A 25494-nucleotide genomic window follows, 5' to 3' on the forward strand; every position below is an offset into this window, starting at 1 on the left:
TTATCTGTACAGCCATGCATTAGCACACTGGCAGTCTGTTCTGTCAAAGGTCAGCACGAGCACAACAGTGTGTGAATACTTTTGTCAAAGTTGGCCAAACTTGAACTCAGCCTCAAAGATTTGTGCTGTAAGACAAACCTAGATTTCTAAATTTTGCTATAGAAAACACTGGTGTGAGCAGGTCAGAATGTATTGAGACTTAATGACAACAACTGCTCTTAAGAGGAAATTTGTTCTTCAAACCCACTTACACAGTTTTCATGTAGATTCTGGCATTTTGCCATTCTGCATTTGATTTCTTATGAGGGATTTGTTCTTTGGTAAGACTTTATAATATATTTAATAATAATTTTCAGTGCTCAGGGTTATGTTGTTTTAGAATAAATCAAACAGGTTCCAGTGCATATTTTTATAATTATTATTATTATTATTATTATTATTATTATTATTATTATTATTATGTGGATTAATGTCTGTGGTTGTGCAGATTAAATTAAAAAATATATGATAAAAATAGAATAACAGGAGTGGCCTTTTGAGGTTTTAAATTATGTACTGTTTGGTCTAAACAGCAAAACTAAATGTTTGAATACAAAATGAGTACATAAGTCATACTTTTTTAAAAGTACATAGACATGTTATTTACTGTTATTCCCTAAGATCATCGCCTCCTTTAAGGTTTTCTTGACTGGTTTCTAGATGTATCAGCATGTTTCATGGTTTTACAGCTGCAGCTTTTAGTTAAAATGTATCATAAAATTGATAAATTGTGAAAAAAAACTTACCTTCTTGAGTCAGAGAAGATAAACCCACTGTGCGCTCCATCGTCTTAAGATTTTCACATCTCACCTTCTCTGTGTGGGATTTCTGTGCGCACACGGCCCTGCAGTCTCATGCCCTTATATGGGCGTTGGCGGGGAACTTCCTTATGCTGATTAGAAACAACTGGCACTGAGGAAGACAACGGGATTCATCATTATAATAACACAGATATGAACAGTTCAACGGTTTAAGAACACCTTTATGAATCTGACTCAGGCTTTTCTTAGGAACTCTCTTTAGAACAAATTAAAGAAAAAACCTGAAAAACAATGGTGAATGAGGCCCATGAAGAGTAACTTAGAAATAATACCAGACTTATCCTTAAATTTAAAAGCTTAAATGCTGGAAAAAGTGACAAGTACAGGATGAAAAAGTGAATCCAAAAGAAGTGAAATCCATCCCGAAGGTCTGACTCCATCAGCCACCATAAAACATACTAAACGAGCTCGCAGGGAGAAAATGCTGCTCCATCTGCACACACACACACAGACACACACACACACACACACACACACACACACACCTTATTGACACGTCTGACAACCAATAGCAGGACATTTTTATCAGCTTGTACACCAGTCTTACTTTCCCAATAACTTTGACAGCTTTCCATTGAAGTGTGCATGACAGAGAGAAGGAGAGAGGAACAAAAGAGAGGGGGAGTCGCTTTAGAAAAACACACACATTCAGACTGAATAGTGCAACGGTAAGCCAATAGAGTGAAAGAAAAATCACTCCTACATGCATAGTGGCAGGCAACGGAAATTTCCTTGCAACCCCAATGACTGGCTATTAATAAATGGAGTAAGAGCCTAATGAGAACAGAATCCTCTGGAGGCAACTCTTCTTTTCTCTTTGCTGCATGGCCTCGCTCTCCCATCATTCCCTCCTTCTCGATCACAGGTGTTAATAAAGTCGATGTTCAGACGTTGTTCCAACAGCAGCTCACTTCTGTCCTGCTGTTGGATTCAACCGTATAAGACAGTATGTTCCATCCACACATCAGACCAATTTCTAAACAGAAGTCTCATTTGGAACAAAACTACTGCCAACTTTTAATCTGAATCACGTACTACAATTATCAGTTTGTAACTGTCCAGAAGCTCCACTGTGTGTAAACAGGCTTGTGCTAATTTCATATGATGTATTTTATTTAGCTAATAATACTTCTGTACTTTGACTTAACTCATGAAAACTCCTTATAATTCAGAATGGCCACAGGCCTACATGTTTTGCAGAGGTGGCAAAAGTACAAACATTCTGTACACAAGTGTAAAAAAAATGCTTGTATAAAAAAAAAAAAGACTGGTAAAAGTAGAATTAGTGATTCAAGTATAAAAGTAAAAATTCGCCCTCTGAAGAACGTTTCTATCACCTGTTACTGTGCAAAGTTAACTTAAGCTCACCTTTCCTCTGTGGGCAAGTTTCCTTCTTTGTCTGTTGTTACATCCTGTTACATCTTTTATCTTGTTTTCATCTTGTAATGTCATTTTCATCTTGTTATATCTTTTATGTAATTTTCGTCTTGTTAAAACTTTTCTGTTGTTTTTCTATCTTGCTACATCTTTTTATCATTTTGGTTTTGTCATTTTTGTGTTGTTACATCTTTTTTTTAAATACTTTATTTTTCAAAATGTCAGGTACCATTATGTAACCACATGTAACCAAGGTCAATAGCAAAGATGTTATCTCTTTTAAATCCTATTCATCCTGTTGTGTCACTTTTATGTTGTTTTCATGGCATTTTCATCTGCTTATGTTTTATACTTCGTTCTTGTCTTGATATGTTGTTTCTGTCTTGCATAAAAACTAAAGTAAAGGAATAGAAAGTACAGATACTTGTGTTAAAATGTAGGGAGTAAAAGTAAAAAGATGTCAGACAAGATACCGGAAAAATCTACCTAAGTACACTAACATAGTATTCGCATTTAGTTACTTCCTATCTCAATATGAAGGGAGTATTTTAATGTTTTTGAGTGCCTTTTGTGTATTATTTTTATTCTCTTATTATTCTAAAACAATGTACATTATAAGATCATCATCATTATATGTATTTTCATTGTTTACATTAGTAAGTATTAACATCACACACAAATTACACATTCTGCATTAAACATTTTTACTCATACAAAAAAAACAATATAATTAAGTATTAAAGTTTTTGTGCAGAAAGGTGCTCAAAGTGCTGTAATCTTTATCTGTAAAGTAACTGTTGTATAGCTGCCAGATAAGTGTAGTGGGGTAAATAGTACCAAACTTATAAATGCAATCCTGGAGTAGAAACAGATCAAATCCAAACATCAACTAAAGTCCCTCACAACTGTACTTAAGCACCGTGCTGGACTTACTTATTTTCAATAATGTATATGTCAAAATAATCCCATTGTAAGACAAGCTGCAACAAGGCTGTGTTATTTGTGATTTCAAAACACAGGGTTATTAAGCTGAACATTACAACTCTTGTAACAGGCCAATCTCCTTATGATTCAATTTTTCACTGAACGTAGACAACAACTCCATCAGATGAAAAATCTGACGTAGCTGACATCTTACAGAGTGGACAAAGTGTTCCATTTTTTCATTTCACAGCGTAATCATAGCGAGAAGCCTTTTTCATTTTAAAGTGTCTCAGAGTCTCTTAATGATAATCAAAATATACATTTTTAAATCATAATTCTTATTTAGCTTTGATTTAGAAGAGCTACAGAGTTGACATGTTATGGTTGAGACACATCTGATAGAACTATTATTTAATTATTTTGTCTAAAACAGAAAGTTTACCAGTGCTTGAGCAGTATTCCTGCCTTTTTTAAACCAGGAAGTGAGACAGGGTCCTTATGGTATAGCTAACCCTTTTTATGCCTGATTGAATCATGTTTTTCTAAAAATCTGACTGAGTTGATGCAAATCTGGGACACAACTTTGAAGACATTTTCATTTAAAAATCCCTTTCAAAACAAACATGATTATAACAGCACAATTTTACACTTGTGTTATAATAGGTATTGTTAGTTTTAGATTTTGAAGGTTTCTGACACATTTTTAAAATTGTTCAAAGTCGTGAATTCTTGTCTGTGACAAGTATGTTTTCTGGCACACAACAAGTTTAGAAATTATAAAAATTATAGCAAACCAAAACATTTCATAAATGTTCTATCATTCATTTATATAAATATATCCTTCAAGAATAAATATTCACCCAAAAACTTGACATCACTCTCAATACTAAACTAAAACTAACCCTTTTAACCTTTAGTGTTTCACTTATGTGCTTTTGTGTTGTTCTGAACATTTTGTGTATTCCCATAATACTGTATTTAATTACCACACAGCAAATATGGGGCAATAGAAGCATAAAATATAGCATAAAAAAACTACACATTTCACAAGGGAGTTAACTCGGCCACAAGAAAAGATGAGAGTAGCTTCCTGTGTTTTGACTTTCTTTGAATGCTCAGAATAGCAGAGTGACTAATGTGGCCAGCAGAACCTGACAACGTAATGATTGTAATACTCCGGTACGGTGCTCTGTTCTTTAGTGGGATGTTCTCCATTTCTTTCTTCATCTTTACTCACATGTCAGATCGGAGCCCTCACTTTATACTCCTTGCCTCTGTATATAGGAAGCTCATTAAAACAGCATTCATAAGACAAGATCTATTTGCTTGGAACAAACAAGGCTGCAAAAAATGTATATTGATCACTTTAAATGATTTTAGTGTGAAGTTTAGACTCGTTTTAGTTTATCAGTTTATTTATTTAGCAGGGGCCATGTACAACACGGCAGGTGAGCAAAGACTTATACAGCTCATTTACATTTGTAGTCGAAGAAGAAGAAATAAAATCAATATTAGAATCAGAAATACTTAATCTCTGGTGGGAAATTGTTGACTTTACAGGTGCTCCCATTTAAGAATAGCACAGAAGAATAGAAGTATGTAATGATATGTACTTTCTACTACAATATATAAAAGAGATAATACAACAATAATAATAAATCTATGCAATGAGAAGTGTGTAAAGATATATGTGGCTTGTTCTACAATATGTAACAGCAATATAGATGGAAAATATAAGGTTAAAAAGAAATTACAAATATGAAATATAAGAATGATGTACAAAAGTGTGCATCAAGCATATAATGGTGTAATAACAATGTAATAACAATGCTGTATTTCTAGGAACAATATAGTTGTGGGAAAAAATGGTGCAAAAAGTGCAGTTCTTTCCAATGAAGAGTTTGTTGAGTAAGTTGTATTTTTAAAGCTTGCAATCATGTTTCTTTTTGTCTGTTTTTCTTTCTTCCCCTTTATTGTGTCGGCTCTGCTTTAGTCTGCGCGATGTAACAGTGCTGCTCCTGAACCCTAAACCAGGATGTATTGATCTGATTAATGTTTAATTTTTAGGGACCTTTACAGAGCATGGACCAAATGCACAAACCTCAGAATTTCGTGGCCTATAGTTTGCAATATCTCATCTGAGCTGGGCCTTTAAAAATAGATTCAAAACAACAGAAGATAAACAGTAATACAATGAAAATGCTAATTGACTCGTGCTGGGAGTAATGTGGCCGTACAGAAGCGAAAGTAGAGTCATTCTGGGAGAGAGTGAAGTCAGTATTGGGTGAAATATTAGGATATACAATCCCCAAGAAGTGTTGTGTTTTATACCTGGGAAATATAACCAAAGTGTTGAAGAAGGAAAATAATTATTTGGTCTAAATTGTACTTACAGCTGGCAGGAAGGCCATCACAAGAAACTGTGTGAAAACTGACAGTAGTTAGATGTAGTGCAGGAAATATACTGTACATGATAGAAGGAATGACCTGTTACATCAGAGTGAAAGAAGATGTGTCTCACAGAAAATGGGAAAAATGCATTGGGTTTAGAAATAAAGACATCTACACTGTATGATTTTATTGATTATAACATAACACCCTCTTTATAGCATGTTTCACTGTAGTTTTTATTGCCTTTTTAAATACAAGTACAACAAAAAACATGAAAGTGGGAAAAAAAAAGAAAATGCTAAATGACTGGACTAAAAAACATTTGATCTGATCTGATATGGTTTGTTTCAAATTTAGTTTAAAATAATTACTCTCATTGTCCATGTAGGTAGGATTCCCACATGCTGAAGAGAATGACCGAGGCAGGTTTTTGTGAAAATGGCAAATTAAAGTTCCCCAGGAAACACATGCAGAGTCACTAACCAAGTTACCATGAGAGGCTTCATCCTGTCACCGAGCACCTCAGTTTGATATCTGAAGAAATGTAGTGACTTGAGAACATTGCACTGGTGACATCACTCTGTTTTGTATAATTATGAGATTAATATCTTTGGCTGTGACCAACAAACAATTCAAAGTTGTCACCATGCATTTTAGGAAATTGTGACCAACATTTATCACTATTTTCTGGCATTTTACCAAATGCTTAATTGAGAAAATAACTGTCAAATATACAGTGAAAATCAATAATATTTAGTTGCACCATTACGCTTGACAACTATGAATACTGCAAACTGTAAAATATAATCTGTGAAATTAACAGTGAAATGCTGTAAAATCATGACAACAAAAAATGTAAATAGGAAAACAATGAAACAGTGATTCATTTACAATAATGTTTTGTAAAATAACCAAACACAAATGCTGATTTTAAGAATATGTTAAAAGAATCGTATTTCCTTGTAGAATATTCACAGATAATTATTGTTTAAACACAGAAAAACTAAAAGCAATTCAACAAAATTGAAATGACAAGATGACAGTGTTAAAATCATGTGTTTCATCAGGTGGAAATTGTTTTTTTTTTTATCATTTTCAAACCATTTTACTAATTTATAGGCTATAATATGTAGAAACAACATAAAATTGTTAACATTAATATGACAGGTTTAAAAAAAAAGTGATGTGCCTGCATATCAGTAGGCTATAGGAGCCCAGTAAAACTATAATAGTTATATCCAATAGTAAGATTAAATACTTGTGCTAGAAGGGCTGGTCAGGTTCATCTTTGTGTAGCTCATCACTGTTACACTTGAGTACTGTGGAAACTGTACACTGTAAAAATGTCCATGACATTAACAGTGAAATGTTGTAAAATCATGAAATAAAAAAGTGCAAATGGAAAAACAATGAAACATTGCTTAAGTTAGAATACTGGTTTGTAAAATAACCAAACGAATCAAAAAAATTATTGTCAAATAGATCACGGAAATCAATAATGAAAACAATCTTTAGGTGCAGCTCTTCTGTAAAATCATGACATCAAAAAATGTACATGGAAAAACTATGAAATGGTGCTTAATTTACAATAATGTTTTGTAAACCAACCAAATGCAAATGTTAATTTTAAGAATTTATTAAAATGATGATATTGCTTTGTAGAATTCACATATTACAAAAAAACTACAGCGAAATTTAGAAAATTACACAGGAAAGCTGTAAACAAAAAGCAATACAACAAAATTCAAATAACCATGTGACAGTGTTAACATAACATGTTTTGTCAGGTAGAATAGAAAGAAACCATTTAATAAATTCGTATCATATAGCTTATTAAAAATATATATAAACAATGTTAATATGTGTTTTTAAAAATGTGTGTGTTGTGTCAATTGGCCGTAGTAGCCAAGTAAAAGTGTAATAGTGACATTGAACAGTGGGATCAAATACTCATGCTAGAGGGACTCATCCGATTCATCTTTGTTGTGTCTATCTAAACTATGGTGTATATGAATAATTATATGTAGGCATGTATACATACTGAGCTGTAGCTGTGCAGCTCTACTTCATTCACTCCTGTGAGATGTCATTGTGCTCATGTACCAGAGCTCTGTGCTGTAACACACAACACTGCCATCTAGTGGAGTCCCTGCTGTGGTGATGCTGCTACAGATGAAGCAGGGATTCACACAAACACACACACTTACACACACGGTGACAGTATAACCATCCGTTTCAGAGGATTTTGTCCCTGGGAGCCATACAGCCTGCTAATGTTAGGACAATGGTTCTCAAAGTGGGGTCTGGGGACACGGAGGGGGTCCTTGTGGAGGATTCCGCTGGGTCCTGTGCAAAATGACAAAATAGGTAATTTCACGATTATTTAATTCATTTTAGTGGTGTTAAGGAAACCTTATTACAACAGTCAGGCTTTATATTCTCTAATTGTGATCATTTCTAAAGTTTATTATTCAGAATGAGTCCTGTGCTCGACTGTGGCACAAAATATTACAGATGGGAGGTCCAGAGATCGAATGCTTCTGTTTTTTTACTATTCTTCCACCACAGCAGCCAGTTAGACCAAATAGCATCGGCATTACTGTGCCATAGAACATAAATGCCACGCAAATATGCAAGGCTGCATTTTTAATCGCTCTGTGTGTGTCTGTGTGTGTGTGTGAACTGTATGCTTTCTGAATTGTGACTAACAGGGAGTGTGTAGGGGCTGGAGTTAATGAGGTTGGGTGAACGATGGGGGGGCCGGTGCTGGTCTTCAGGGGCCGATAGGGCCCATTGGTTCTTCTCCTCTCTCTCACACCAGGAACAAGAGAGGGGCTGAGAGACACACAGAGAGAGAAACGGAGAGAGAATTGAATCTGAATCCAAATCTGTTTGATTTGCATGATGGGAGAGGAAGATGTGAGCCAAAGCAGCACTGTATCATTTGGGACATCAGTATATTTGTAGTATGTAAACTAGATACACTTACTATGTCATCCAGGAGGAGCACAGGAAAGGAATGAAAGAGAGAGTGTAGAAGTGTTGAAGAAAATAGCAAAGATGGGAAGTAACTAAGTACAAATATTTTCACTGTACTTAAGCAGATTTTTCAGGTATTTGTGCTTTACTTGAGTATTTATTTTTCTGGAAACTTTTACTTAAATTTTCAAAACAGGCTTGTTACTTTGGTTTTAATGGAAGATGAAAACAACATAAAAAGACATAACAAGAGAGAACAACGTAAAAGTGTAAAAGGATGAATATGACGTAATAAGACAAAACTCATGTCAACGATGTAAGAAGACATAAGACAAAAACAAGGTAATGACACATAAAGCAAAAACCACATAACAAGATGCAAATCAGGTAAAATAAGTAAGAAGACAAAAAAGACGTAACAATACATAAGATGAAAATGACAAAAAGGTGTGACAAGACGAATGTGATGTAACAACATGTAACGAGACAAAAATTTTGTAAAAAATGTATCAGACAAGATGAAAATGACATAAAAATGACATTAAAAAAATGTAACAAGATGACAACAATGTAACAAAAAAATTACGTAACAAAATGTTACAATACAAAAAGAACAAGACAAAAATTATGTAAAAAGACAAAAATGACGTAAAAGATGGAACAAGATGAAAATAATGTAAGATGGAAATAAGGGAAAAGATGTAACAAGAAGGATATGCTGTAACTGGACGTAACAAGACGAAAATGACATAAAAGATGTTACAGGACAAACAACATTACAGGATGAAAATTATGAAAAAAACATAACATTACAAAAATGACCCAACAAGATCTAACAAGACAAAAATGACGTGAAAGACGTAACAAGACCAAAACAAAATGTGATGAGATGAAAACGACATAAAAGATGTAACAGGGCAAAACAGAGAGGGAGGGTCGACTGTAGAGAACAAATAGAGGTTCAGTTAGCTTTACACAGAAATAGTCAGTAGAAACGTCCTTCACTTTTTACTTTTATGCTTTGAGAATATCTCAGAGCCTGAACTTTTTCACTTTTACTTGAGTTAAATCTGTACTTCTACTTTTACCACACAAGCATCTGTACTTCTGCTTGAATATGTGTACTTGTGCCACCTCTGGAAAATAGCAAAAATTAACTCAGAGGTAGGGGAGAAAAAGTGAAAACACAGAGGGGTCCGTCTGTCTGAAATCTCAGTATTCCTCCATCAGCTGCAGCCTCATACATCTCACTGAGTCACTGAGTTATGTGTGGACTCATGCACAGCTGCAGATTTACTGCACAACCTGGGAAGGTCCTTCAGAGACTGACTAAACCCTGGAACTATATATCAGTCCAACTCTCATTTCAACCTTCATTTACATTTTACCAACAACGTGTGTAAGTGGATATAATTATGAAAGTGTATCACTGACACATCTGAAGAAGAAAAATGGATGTTATAACGTGAAAGTTTATCATCATAACGAGATGCTTTTCACGTTAGACAGACTGGTCTAGCTAGCGACTTTGGGCCGTGTTGTGGTGGTTGAATTAGGCGTCTTTCTTTGGCAGAGCACAGTGAGCTGGAGGGAGCGTAGACTTGGATGATGGAGTTCAGGTGGGCGGGGTCAGTTTTAGTTGCTGTTTTGTAGGCAAGTGTAAGGGTTTTGAATTTGATGCAGGCATTGACTGGGAGTCGATTTTATGTATAGTAAATAAGTGGAGGGATCTGAAAAGCGAAGTGTGTGGCTGATTGAAAACCAGACATGCCGCCGCATTCCGGTTCAGTGCTTCACGAGTCTCAACACCACTCTGGTCTCAGTGAAACTAGCTAATCTGACTGTTGCCAACTCATTATCTCATCATGTCTTGTCTCAACATCTAATTTAAAGAAACATTTACAGGCAGGACCAACCAGTAACGTTAGCTACACAGACAGCCGCTAATGTTAATTATACAGACAGACTGCTAATGTTAATGTTAACTGTTATGTTAAGACCAACGATGAGGTCAGAGCTGATGGCTAACTTAGATAAGATAGCTAACTAGGATTAGTTGAAGTGTATCACTTAAAGTATTCAAAATTTCACTTTCAACTAACTAGGCAGTTTTAATTGTCAGTTTGAATGTAAACAGTTAACATAGTTAACCTCAGAATCAATAGAAAGACATGAAAACAGCTAAATGTCAGTCTCTGTACTGTCAAATATTTTGGCAAGATGAAATCTTGTCCAGTGGTTCTCAAGTAGGGGTCCACAAAAGGACCCATTATAACCTGCATACAATCTGTGATTAGACATTTAGCAATCATTTCTTTAAGCTTAAGCTGCTTAAGCTGTTTTTATGTTTTTTTATCAGGTCTATTTCATATTTTGTTACTGAGAAATGTGTGTGTGTGTGTGTGTGTGTGTGTGTGTGTGTGTGTGTGTGTGTGTGTGTGTGTGTAAAAGAGAGAAATTATGAGCAGCATGCATGTCGTTTTATGCTAGCATGTCAAGTAAAATAGATCTGTTTAAGATAGCATGACCACAATTTTGATGCTAATTTCAGTTAGCACATACATTATGTGTTAGCATCAAGCTAATGGACTAAGTGTTAGTTATTTAGGATATATAAAATTTATTCTGTTTAGTCTGATCATTCTAATAATCTGTGTAGTGTAACAAAAAAGATTAGCAATACTTAAAAGAATAGATTTTTAATACACTTCCAAAACTCAAGATGGTGTCAGTAGGATGACATCAGATTTCATTAAATTTACTCAAGTTTCATTCCATAAATTCAACTTTCATTCCATAAATTCAGACTTCCATTCAATATATTCAAACTTTAATTTCAAGTATACAAAGTTTCATTCAATATATTCAAGTTTCCTTCCATATATTCAAGTCTCATTTGATATATTCAGACTTTCATTTATATATTTGATTCATTCATTCCATATTCTTAAACTTCATATTTTGTTTATAGTAATTTTCTAAACAGCATGCCATCATGCTTATATTTATTATTTTAAATGATCAGAATCCACATTATAATGTGACACATCCACAAAATACAATACACCCATGACCAATACAGGCAGTGTGGGGGCAGAATGCAGGGACAGTTTTGAGGACGGGCTCATTGAACAAGTCGGCAACTACCCTCATCGTTACAACATATCGTATCTGCTACACAGCGACAAACAAGCCTGCGACAACAGCTCATGACAGATGAGCTCAGTTTTGGAAGTCGACATCAAAACATGTCGAAATAAATGGAAACGGGCTGGAGACCACTGTGTACATCCACAGCAGAAGATGATTGAAAAACTGAACTCCTTTTCTTCTTTCTTTTGTTTTTACAAACAGTTTCTGGTCTGACTTCTCTGTTGCCCCTCTAGTGGTGTTTTGCAGTAACACACGTAGAAAAATGGCCGTGTCGTGAACAGTTTGCTTCACTACGCAGCTGGATGTCTACATGGACACATGGTCAAACAGCAAGTATACCTTTGGCAAAAGGGTGAAACACTCTCTTGTTTTGTGCATACTGCATGTACATTATTAGTATTCTGTGTTAACATGGTGCAAATAATTTGAATACATGTCTAATATCAATATGTCTATTGTGTTGTTCTTTCACATAACTAAGTAGAAGTGTAAAAATATGTCAAATTATTCCAAAGGACACACATGGGAGAGAAAATTGAGAACCTCTACTCAAGTCAACAGCTCTCACAGAGTCCTTTCTGTCTGTCCTTTGTTCCTCACCTCGCACACTGACACAAATATTTTTTGACCTGCAGCTCTGGGCTGAATATGTGAAACTCCAAGAGGAACTGGAGAGAGTGTGGAACCAGAAGCAGCACTTTAAGGTGGTGCGGGACAAGAGCCAAAGATCCTGGGACAACATCAGAAGAAATATGGAGGAGACCGAGGCCAGGATGAAAAAGATTCTCAGCAGGAGGCAGAAAAATGCTGCATAGCTGAAAGTAAAGTAAGTAAGAGCTTTTTATGCAAATTATATTCCAGTTTCACATATCCAGTTGTTCAAGAAGCACTAAGATTCTTTACGTAAGTAGAAGTTCAAGAAAGTACAAAAACAGTGCTCTTTTAAAAGTAGTAAGTTAGGTCAGTGATGCTGTGGTCGGGGTTTCTGCAGGTCCTTAAAAAGTCTTTAAAAGTCATACAGTTTTTCTCATGTGCTTTGGCTCAATTCTGGATTAGTTTGCTGTTCACAACAGATTAGAATTTCTCATTCATTCAAATGGATTGCACGTTTTGGCACATGTGCAAAAGAGTAAGTACAGTTGTCTACAGTTTGCACAATAACAGCTTGATAATTAAAACTGTAGAGTTGATTCTCAGTGAAACTGTCTAAATCTTCACAACTTCTAAACATTCTGTCGTCCTTTGAGCCACGTTTAATTCACACATATCTCAGACATGGACTGGCTCTGATGGCTGCTAAATTGGCAGAAGAGCTGCTGGGTGACAGCAATGAACTATGAATCACATGGGTGTCATTTTGTAGCAATCTTCTCTATATGACTTTTTATGAAAGATCAAAGATGAATTTTCTGTTTACAGTACATGTAACAAAGCTAAAAATAGATTTGCTGTATACATATAAATGTGCTTATCTTTCTGTGTACTACAGTATTGGTACAGTATAGATTTTTCCCAGTAAACTTTTACCTACTGTCAGGGATGCAAGTAACTAATTACATTTGCTTTTTTGGGTACTTGTACTTTCATGAGTAAATCTGCAAGTCTGTACTTTTACTCATACTTTAGTATGCATTGCAATAATTAATCCACTTGGTTACTTTAAAAATCATAATTGAGTACTGAGCACAATTTGAATTAACATCCAAAATTTTCATCTGCATTTTTGTAGCCAATAAGGCGGTCTGATCACAAACAGGCCAATCAAAACCAGGACATATGGACAAAAAAACACTAAACACTGCAGCAGCACAGGTTTGGAATAAAGATGTTGATGATTAATCACTGTTTGATTAATCAGTATTGTTTGTGAGGCAGAGCCATTTGCTGAGTAAGGGAAATAAGGGGAAAAGATGTAACAAGAAGGATATGCTGGACGTAACAAGGCGAAAATGACATAAAAGATGTTACAGGACAAACAACATAACAGGATGAAAATTATGAAAAAACATAACATTACAAAAATGACCCAACAAGATCTAACAAGACAAAAATGACGTAAAAGACGTAACAAGACCAAAACAAAATGTGATCAGATGAAAATGACATAAAAGATGTAACAAGGCAAAACAAACAGAGAGGGAGGGTCGACTGTAGAGAACAAATAGAGGTTCAGTTAGCTTTACACAGAAATAGTCAGTAGAAACGTCCTTCAGAGGACGACTTTTTACCTTTATACTTTGAGAACATCTCAGAGCCTGAACTTTTTCACTTTTACTTGAGTTAAATCTGTACTTCTACTTTTACCACACAAGCATCTGTACTTCTGCTTGAATATGTGTACTTGTGCCACCTCTGGAAAATAGCAAAAATTAACTCAGAGGTAGGAGAGAAAAAGTGAAAACACAGAGGGTTAGGGTTAGGACCCATATAACCTGCATACAGTCTGTGATTAGACATTTAGCAATCATTTCTTTAAGCTTAAGCTGCTTAAGCTGTTTTTATGTTTTTTTATCAGGTCTATTTCATATTTTGTTACTGAGAAATGTGTGTGTGTGTGTGTGTGTGTGTGTGTGTGTGTGTGTGTGTGTGTGTGTGTGTGTGTGTGTAAAAGAGAAAAATTATGAGCAGCATGCATGTCGTTTTATACTAGCATGTCAAGTAAAATAGATCTGTTTAAGATAGCATGACCACAATCTTGATGCTAATTTCAGTTAGCACGTACATTATGTGTTAGCATCAAGCTAATAGACTAAGTGTTAGTTATTTAGGATATATAAAATTTATTCTGTTTAGTCTGATCATTCTAATAATCTGTGTAGTGTAACAAAAAAGATTAACAATACTTAAGAGAATAGATTTTTAATACACTTCCAAAACTCAAGATGGTGTCAGTAGGATGACATCAGATTTCATTAAATTTACTCAAGTTTCATTCCATAAATTCAGACTTCCATTCAATATATTCAAACTTTAATTTCAAATATTCAGAGTTTCATTCAATATATTCAAGTCTCATTTGATATATTGAGACTTTCATTTATATATTTGATTCATTCATTCCATATTCTTAAACTTAATATTTTGTTTATAGTAATTTTCTAAACAGCATGCCGTCATGCTTATATTTATTATTTTAAATGATGAGTAAGGAATCTGTGTCTTATAAAAATTATTAATGATTAATTGATTGTTATCATTTTCAATTATCTGTTAAGGAAAATGCAGATTTTCAGTACGCTTTCCACCACTGCCTACTAAATCTAAAAAGCTTAATGTGATACACAATGAAGTAGCATTCAGCTTGACAAAACAGACATTGTTTTATTTTTGTTTGTCAAGTGCCAACAAAAAAGACACATAAAGGCACATAAGCAACGTTTCCAGGGTTGACCGTTATGGTGAGAAAAACATGAAAAAGATTTTGAGCAGTATGGTTCACATGATGACAAAACAACTTTTCATTTTCACATTGAGCAGTTTACCGACACAATGACAAACTTTTGAAGCATGAACAAAATGTTTTGGGTGAGTTACTACCTTTTGCAAACAAGCAAAATAGTAGACACCTGACCCTTCACTAAGCCCCGCCTGCAAACAGCAACTGTCCAATCATAGCTTATGTTGAAGGTATGCAGGAGGCTCTGAGAAGAACGATACTCGGCTTTTCATGAGTCTGGATGGTGGCGTCTTTTGTAGTGTCTCAAAGATGTAAAACACAACAGCACACATGTGGGGAATGGATTAAACTCTGTCTTTATCTGCTCTAACATAAGCTGCATTTCCAGCTAACTAACACTAGCTTACTAGCTGCAGTAACTTTACCTCCAGACAAACTTGTTAGACTTAAACACTGCGCCTGTGTTTGTTGTGTTAGGGTTTGAGGAGGAGGATGTGGGCTGATGCAAAATCAAAGTGGGTCAACGATGATGCATCTCACTCTAGCTCGCTGTCTCAGTTAGCTTAGCTCTTATCTTGGCTGTCTTCCGCAATTGGGGTCCAGCTGGCCTGGCTGGGTGACCTGTCTGAAGGTCCACTGCACTAATCAAGTTATTCCCACGTGAATGAGTGTATTTATGTCATCTATCATGTAGATATAACTGCTGAATTTCACCGTCTGACCAATGTTTGCTAAGATGTAAGCTAGCTTTAGCCTCAGTCTGTTAGCATTAATGTTATATCATGTATGCAGCTATTAGGTAACTTTGCATAAACACTTTCACAGGGATCTTGTTTTAAAATGTGTCAGATGGAAACGCTGAAACATCAGCTGGAGCTGGACTTCTCAGCTGAGTCAAGGAGTTAGCATTAGCTTACATCAGCCGGCTACACTTAAGAAATCTGTGTGAGTCATTTTTTTAGCCAACAAAATCATCTGTGTTTTTTTACGTCTCTAAGGAATCAAATAGAATCAGAGACCTCATGTTTCAACAGTTACTCCCAATTTTGGTGTTAAATATTGCCATCACCGTTAACTGCATAAATGAAGTGCAAAAATGGAAGGTTTGGCTGACTTAGCAACAGTAACTAAGGAGACGGATCTATTGCAGTCACAAATTAGAGAAAGTTAAGACAGTTTAGGAAAATGAGCCAAAACAACTGAGAAAAATTGTAAATCCAATCATCCTAATTTTAGGTCCTAAAATGTCTTAAATGTATTAAATAAATGATTTTGACAAGTCTTAAAATTTGATTGAACAGTGAGCATTACTTTTAAAAAGTTGGATTTAACTTAAGTCTCACTTTTAAATATTTTTGGGGGCTAAAAAATGGGCTGGAAATCTCTTGGTACCTCATGATTAGATTCTCTTCTAATTCAGAGGACTATAAAATGATTATCAATGCATTTTGATGCATTGTATCCATCTGCTGTTCACACTCAGCCATTGTCACCAAAACTCAAGAAGTAATCTCACTTAGAAGGTAAACATGATGCACATGTTTACGTCTGTTATATTTCACAGCTACAAGACAAAGCCAACACTGAACCAACAACCCTTTAATGCAAACTGTGCACGTCCTTTTTTTTTTCCAGTATGGATGTGATATAGCTCTTACACTGCATTCTTAAAAAGGTCTTTAAAGGTCTTAAATTTAGCTTGTTGAAACCTGCAGAAACACTCTGTGGTGCTGCTGTGTGCATTTTCATCTGGAACCTGTATGTGCACATCTGGTCACTATGCAGACTCAGAAATGGGCACAAATACATCAAAAGGTATATTGTTAAAAATTACAAATACTTGCTCAGTGGAAGGCATAGTTCACCCAAAAAATTGAAAATTCAGTCATTATCTGCTCACCCTCATGTTGACTGAGGGTCAGGTTTATTTTGTTAGTCCACAAAACACTGCTGGAGTTTAGAATATATGTCAAATACATAAATATGGGGACTTTAAATATTTTGTAACAAATTACAACTATTTTTGTTTTTTCAGTGGGTTTTAATGCATTTGCCATACTGCAGCACCTCTGACTAAGGAGTGTCTGACTGACAGTCGGTCTGGTTGCTCGAGCCGACACATTTTGTTAACATGATAGCAGCGCGGTCATGCAAGATGCAGTCACAAAACTTTTGTGGTTTGGGTAGTTATGAAGTTCAGATCAAAAGAATGTCATCATATTAACAGGCGTCGCAACTGGTGTGATCCCAGAGCAAGATGGTGTCTACTGAACTTTGGCTGTTTTCCCCTGCTTCCAGTGTTTGTACAAAACTAAGATAATCACCTCTTGACTCCAGCTCCATACTTCTCACACAGACATGAGATATTGATTGTCATGTAATGCTCAGCAAGAGAGAGGATAAGTAAACTTCCCAGGTCACAGAGCTATTCCTTCAAATACAAATTCAAAAAAATATGAAACATGTATTCATAAATATGACATCACTGAAGAGCTTATATTTAAAAGCTGAATTTTAAAGTCTCTCTCCACTCAAAAAAGTGTTTTGTGGTGTTGTCAAAATGTTCACGTTCTTTTTTTTTGTTGTTCAGCTTTGCATCTTGTAGACTAAACAGCTGATCAAACAATCATGAAAGTTATTGGCCCATCAATCAGTAAAGAAAGAATGATGGTATTAATAATAAAAATAACAATAATAATAGCAAAAATTATTATCATTATTATTATCACCATCATTACTATTGCAGCCCTACAAGACAAAGTACACTGACAAGAACAAACAAAAGCACACAAAGAGGAAGAAAATAATAAAAAAATAAGCAAACAAAACAACAAAAACAATATTAACAATAAATAAAATTAGTAATAATAATAACAATAATGCCATTCAGTCGATTTCATTCATTCCAACCCTACCCCTTTGCCAGCCAGGAATCCACTGACCGTTATAAATGTAAACCAGCAGCATTCAAACATAAAAGAATTAAATACTTATGTCAGTTTCCTCTATCATCAATGATGATATCCACAGAAATAGCCATGAGTTCCAAATACTTTCTAGCTGTTCCCACAGACTTGCTCTTGATGAAACTTTTGTGCCATCAATCTTTGAACCTACTAAATACCAAATTTGTTCAACAGGATTCAAATCCGGACTTTGACTTGGCCAGTGCATCAGTTCCAGTCCTCCAGATTCCCTTGTCTTCAAATAGTCACATAGTCTCTGCACAGCTTTGAAGTATACTCGGGGTCATTTTCTTGTTGGTATATGAACCCACAACCAATCAGATTCAGTCCAGAAGGGATTCCATGATGCACTGAGATGTTGTGGTAGACGTTCTTGTTCATGATACTGTCGATTTTCACTAATTTGCCCACGCCGTTTTCCACAAATGGAACCATAATGGAATCTCACTGTGTGTGCATCTGGCATCAAAATGTTCTCCAGCTTTTCTGTGGACACATCGATGCTGACCGAAGAGTTCAAACTTGGACTCGTCCGTCCAGAGTACCTTCTTTCAGTCATTAACAGTCCAGTGTTTGTGCTCCCTGACAAATCTGAGGCCTTTCTGGATGTTTGCAGGCTTCAATAATGGCTTCTTAGCAGCTAGTCGTCCCTTTAAACCTTGTTCCATCAGTCGTCTGCTTGTGGTCATTCTCAAGACTTTCTCAGACTCTGATCTGAGCATTTATCTCTGCCTGAAGATCAGCAGTGGTTTTCCTTCTGTCTCTAGTACTTCAAATCTTGAGGTGCCTGACATCTGCTTCAGTAAAGTTTCGTTTCCTGCCTTCCTTGGTGCATTTTGTAACTATCAGTCTCAACTCCAAAGTATACTTGACCACACTGTGAGACACTTTATGCCTTTCCCTATTTGTCTCAGAGACCATCCAGCATCATGAAGTGCTTTAATGTGGACTCTTTCATTTTCAGTGAGCTCTCCACGTTTTACCATTTTGAACAGGAATGAGGAATTTCAAACCAAATTCACCTTTTTATACCCAAATTTGAGGCGATTCACTGGGCTTCTCTGAGAAGTCAGAAATTAATCAAGCATAACATTCAGCCTCTAAAACAAATTTTTCTGTTCAGGAATGAAAGTAAATAACTATAATTTGACATTGTAATCATGAAATAATAATGTGCTTTACTATTTTTTTCTGTTTTTTGTAAAGCAGTAAATTTGAAAATTCATGGACAACAATAATTATATTTTAGCATTAAAATATCATTTCAGTTAAAGAGCTTCTACATACTGGTGTATTAACCTTTACAGAAACATAAAAAATGATTTTGGTAATTACCAATGCTGTTAATTTAGGGCAGCTGTGGCATAAACTTTACACTGGGTGGTGGTCTAATAAATTTGTTGAGCACTGTACATAAAACTTATGTATACATTGTTGAATACAAGTTACAACAAAGGACTGATATTTTGAAGAAAATGTTCACATTCAAAAGTTTCATCATATGTTGATCCTGGACTTTTCACCGAGGGAGGTATAGATGTCATTTCAATCATTTTTAATCAGATAATTCAACTTTTTTTTTGTGAATAATTCTATCGGACACAAATTATTCTTCCACACAGATTATTTTGATGTCTTAAAACATGTCTGGAGGGCATCTTTCAGAGGTGTTTTTCATCCTCTTGAGAATTTTAATTTGTTGTTGACCCATGTCAAAACTCTTCATGTGTTAAACAGAAACTTGAAATAATTATTATGAGTTACAGTTTTCCTGAAATGATTAGATTGACCAATGGACATGTAAAAACAACAAGATATGATCACAAAATGATACACTGAATTACCATCCAGTCCTATTTGCACTTAAATTGCTTTGAGCAAAAGTGAAGTGAAATCATTGTAATGTGTTTGATGCAAATCATTTTTAATAGCTGTATGAATTCCACACCATTTAGCACAACATGTGATCACTGACTGCAGAAGTACCAGGAGAAGCTGAAACATCTGAAGACTGCACACCACAATGAGATCTTTGAGGTAAAGATGGCCGCCCTCGCCAAGACCTCAAAGACCCAGATGGAGCATAAGGAGTCGGAGGCTGAGCATCAGAAGAAAATACATGCTTTAAAAGCAGACAAGTGGAAGAAAGAGTTCTGCACTGAAATCTGCATCACAGAGCTCAAGCAGGTGAGAGTTCTGTATATGTTTTACACTCTGTGCCAAACTGTAATCTTTAGTTGAGATATTTTACTTTATTTCCTTTGGTAAACTTAAATCTCTGTGTTAAGAAAATGTATTCCAAAACTTGTTCAGAGTGAGCTGTGAACCTCATTTGTAATTTTTTTTATATTAAAATATTAATTATTATTGTCTTTCACTTCAATGAGTTTACTCAAACATTTTTGAAAAGTTTTTGTTTTTTCTAACATTCAAAGATTCAAGTTTATGTAAAGAAGTAACATTTCTCAACAAAATCTTTCAAAAATTTTTCAAAAGTTAAGAGTTTGAGTTGGGAGCAAAGCTCAAAAGTCTATTGTAGTAGCAGGGGTTGAAGTAACATATGGCACATACTCCAATTACTGTAGTAAAGTTTTGTTAAGCTTTTTTTGGGTACTTGTACTTTAAGAGTAGATTTTCCAGTCTGTACTTTTACACGTAGTTAAGAATGCATTACACTGTACTAGTTACTTTTTTTCTAAACTTTTTTTCATACCGTAATTGAGTATGGAGTACAATTTGAATTAATATCCAAACTGCATTTTTGGAGCCAGTAAGGTTGTCTGATCACAAACAGGCCAATGAAAATCAGGACACAAAGCAAAACACTGCAGCAGCACAGGTTTGGAGTAAGGATCTTAAACATCACTGTTTAAAAAGTAACTAATACTCTGAGTAGTTTTTATAAAAATACTTAATACTTTTATTTAAGTATTTTTCTAGCATCAGTACTTTTATATATAATTAAGTAGTATTTTAGTGATCTAACAGTACTTGTACTTGAGTACAGATTTTTAGGACTGTTTCCACCACTGGTAGTAAGTGAGTTTTCTCAGCTTTTTCATTTTTACCGGAAGTGAGTTTCTGTACTAAAAAAAAATCACCCTCTTATTCTTAACAGAAACAGCAGAATGAATTATGGAAACTACATGAGAGCTACACAAAGCAAGTCAAAGGTAAATGATCTGAGTTGAAGTCCAAAAGTCCCTATTATAAACTCTGTTCTGTTTGCCAACTGATTTCTCTCTGTTGCTGTTTCAATAGAAATTGAGATCCCATATCAGGAAAAACTAAAAGTTGCGGTTGCAGAGAGCTTTGCGATTATACAGCCTAATCCCGAAGAGATGGAAGAGGCATTGCAAACATACATCAGAGGACTTGCGGAGGCGCATGAACAAATCTATAACCTGGAATATGCACATGATGATTGGCAAATGATGATGACTTGAATGGTAAGAGATGTAGAAGACTCAACACCACAGTCTCATCACACTGAAGGGAAAGTAAGTGACTTAAGTGCACGGTGGTGGGTCCAGATTAGAGTGTACCCTGATCATAAGCCAATGCAGCAGCAGCGACCGCCATTTTTAAAACTATGTATAAACATTAGCTTGAAGTTAGCGGCATAAACAGTAAAACAGCTCCTAATTGTTTTGAAAATGGGACAAAACATGGTCAAATGGACCAACAGTGAAGTCCAGGTGTGACTGAGTGTGTATGAGAAAGAGGAAAGACAACACAATTTTAATTCGTCAAAGCGAAATATATACAGTGCCTATAAAAAGTATTCACCCTTTTGGATGTTTTCCCTTTTTGTTGCTTTTATAAATGAAGTCATGGTCTATACAATTTGGCTTTTCTGACACAAAATTTCCCCAAAAACACCCTCTTTAATGTCCAAGTGAAAACCGGTGTCTATGAAGTAATTCATTAAAAATATATAATGTAAAATAAGTAATAAGATTGTACAAATATTCAGCTCCTTTAAAGTGACTGACCAGGTCCAGCCACTGGTTAATCAGGTTGGTTATTCCTGGCTACAATTACACCATCAAGACAATAGAACAGTCCAAGTAACTCTGAGAAAAGGTTATTGAAAAGTATAAGTCAGGGGATGGATATAAAAAAATTCCAAGTCACTGAACATCCCCTGGATTTCAGTTAAAGAGAAAGCCACTGTTGAAGACAGCTCATTAAATCTCGACTAGAGTTCACCCAAATGCATGTGGGAGACTCCATGGTCAAGTAGAAGAAGGTTCTTTGGTCTGATGAGACCAAAATGGAGCTTTTGAGCCATCAGACTAGATGCTATGTTTGGCAGAGACCAAACACTGCACATCACTACAAACACACCATCCCCACCGTGAGGCATGGTTGTGGCAGCATCATGCTGTGGTGATGCTTCTCATTGGCAGACCCTGGAAGGCTTGTAGAGGTAGAAGATCAAATAAATGCAGAAAAATATAGGGAAATCCAGGAGGACAATCTGATTCAGTCTGCAAGAGAACTATGACTTGGGGGAAGATTTATTTCCCAGCAAGACAATGACCTGAAGCACACAGTGAAAACTACAAAAAGACAAAAAGGTGAATGTTGTGGAGTGGGTCAGTCGAAGCCCAGACCTCAATCCAATAGAGCATTTGTGGCTGGACTTAAAAAGGGTCGTTCATGCCCGATCCCCGTGCAACCTGACAGAGTTTGAGCAGTTTTGCAAAGATGAAAGGAGTATCAATCAGTATCAGTTATTTAATTGCCATTACTTTGTAGAAATCTGTTTATACTTTCACATTAAAGAGTTTTTGTTTATATATTTTTTTTGTCAAGAAAGCCAAATTATGTTGACTACAATTCCATTTCTAAAACCAATAAGAGGGGAAATCATCCACCACACATGCATGATGTAAACCTGCACATCTCCTTTAATAACTTTTTAACCATGAAACCCGCAGCACAGCTCCAACCACGGCATCTTCCATCTTGTTTAGTTGTTGTCATAGTAACAGTTGTATATTGTGCAGAGGTGATGATGTGACGACAACTACCTATGCCACTTTTAGTTTCTTATTTGCAGTGCCAATGCAAAAAAAAAAAAAAAAAAAATGTTCTCAGGGAGCTCCCTCATGGGTAGTATGGATGTTCCTGGCTACTAATTTCCCTGTTGATTAAAACGCAAAATTTAATTTAGACTACTCGATTAGTCTTACAGTAAATAAACACTCAGAATGCAGTTCAAATTAACTGAAAATAATAAACACTGTCAGAAATAATACTGTGCATATTAAGAGTCATTTGAAGCCGTTAAGTCTACAATCACCAAATTGTATTTTAGATGCTGCTGAAATGCACACTGCTTTGCGCTGTGCAATAAAAACATTGCACATTAACCTACAAAACATTGCAACACACTAATGCTTCAACTTTTCTGACCGAAGAGGATCACGGTGTCTGCAGGTAAACAACATTGTTTACCGAGAGCTGCCGTTAGCTGCCAGCCTGCTACACAGTGTGGCTAATGTCAGTAGCAGCAGCAGCAGTTCTGCTTGCAGGTTATTGTGCGTGTCTGTCCTTAATTTGGTTACACATTGCTCCATTTGAGTGGTCCATCCGTGGTTGCCTGGGTCAGCGGGGAATACGTACTTGTGGCATATAGCAAGAGGGGCTCCTGTCTGATGAGGCTGCAGCCCCAACTAGTGGCAGATGGCTGCATAACATCATTGCGGCAACAGATCACTGACATTGTGCATGAATAAAAGATTTATAAATAGTTTATCCAATTAATATTTCTGGTCCCGACTAGCGAGGGTAACGCACATAGTGGATAGTTCCTCTTCAAAGAGTCCCCAGAACTGTTTGGTCCAAAAACACCTAAACACACGAAAGCTGAATTAATCCACAGATAGTTTTTTTGCCAACAGGTCTACATAAGCCCATCACATATGAAATTTTCTCCACCTTCAACCACAGCAGGCCTAAAGCTTATATGTTTATTCCACTCATCCATTTTTAAAAGGGACAGTTCACTCCAAAATCCAAAGTCCAACTAGATAGTTCTAGTGCGATTTTCTGAGTTTGGGAGATATAAACTGTAGAGATATCTGCTTCCTATCCAATATAATGTATCTAGATTGCACTAAGGTTGTGGTCCTCAAAATGCCAAAGAAAAAAACATCTGGAAAACTCACCCGCAACAACTCTTTCCAGAAATCATGACCTGGTTACTCAAGAAAATCCAGACACCTTGGGTGGGTTGCACCAACTGGTCCGAGCTGCTGAGTCGGTCTTAGTTAAGTCCAGTCTTATATTATAATGTTATAATGTTAATATTACGTCGGTCAGTAACTACACCCGGTCTTAGCCATGCAAAGACTGGTTATTGCCTAGCAGCATGCATTTGCTAGGATACATTTTTAACAATATTCCACTGTCTTGCCAAAAAGCCATTTCATCTTGCACTATGGTGAGAAAATGACTAGAACTCATTCAGTCCAGCATAGGCTACTAACAAATAAGAAGCAATCGGTTTGAGAGAAGTAACTGAGGATGTAAATGCTTGTTCAGAATTAAATTAGTTAAAATAGATGGACAAATGTGAGCACATTGTTTCAACTGGTTTCACCACCACAAAATCCTTAGACTTCCTTTAAAAAACAAATTCTTAGATGTTACAAACTAACTATAAGATTGAGTTTAGAATGCCAAGTGAAGACCAACTTATCTTAATATCAACCGTCCTGTTGGTAATTTCTGTTTTTATTTAAGAACATTTGATTTGACTGTAAATAATGTTTGCTGTCATTTGGTAGCATAGACTTATGACTGAAGTTGAAGCTGCAAAGGTCATAGACAAGCAGCTGAATAGGAGGTTTATAGCAGTTCAGCTGGAGAAGAAACGCCTGACGAAGTCTCTGGAGGAACTGGAGACAAAGATGTGTGAGACCCGTCCAAAGATAGTCGCCCAGAGTACAGCCATGGCAAAGAGTTTGAAGGTTCACTGCATTTTTGGCATTTATTTTTATCAAATGTTGCAGCCCTGCAGTATATTTTTAAATGCTTTGGTGTCACCGTCATGCTGAACGGCCAGGTATGTCAATTGCACTTCTCCACAGATGGGATGGGCTGTAGCTGTTGTAGTAATTGGCCAATCACACGCTGCATTAAATCAAAAAACATTTTTTTTTATCAAAGACCAGCCAAGGGGGTTCTGTTGAGAGCCTTTTTATATTCCAGGGGTTTTGTCTACTGGGAACCTTGTTATATTATGGTACAGAGAAACCTTGTCCAAAGAGTTCTTTGAGGATTTCAACAGTCCTTGAAGAACTCTTTCTTCCAAAAAGGGTTCTCTGTATGAAAAGGGTTCTTAATGGAGCCTTAGTCTAACAAAAAAAAGCCTTGACAAGCCCCTTACAAAAAGGGATTTTGGATGCAAGTAGTTCTGAGTAGAAACTCAGCC

General features: G+C 35.8%; 1 pseudogene; it reads left to right on the top strand.

Moving 5' to 3' along the window:
* Nucleotides 1-25494, top strand: part of LOC146327378 (dynein regulatory complex subunit 4-like) — a 122494-nt pseudogene that overhangs the window by 35498 nt on the left and 61502 nt on the right.

This window comes from Lutjanus erythropterus, chromosome 4 (assembly GCF_056507025.1).
Source record: "Lutjanus erythropterus isolate fLutEry1 chromosome 4, fLutEry1.hap2, whole genome shotgun sequence".
Taxonomy (NCBI): Eukaryota; Metazoa; Chordata; class Actinopteri; order Lutjaniformes; family Lutjanidae; genus Lutjanus; species Lutjanus erythropterus.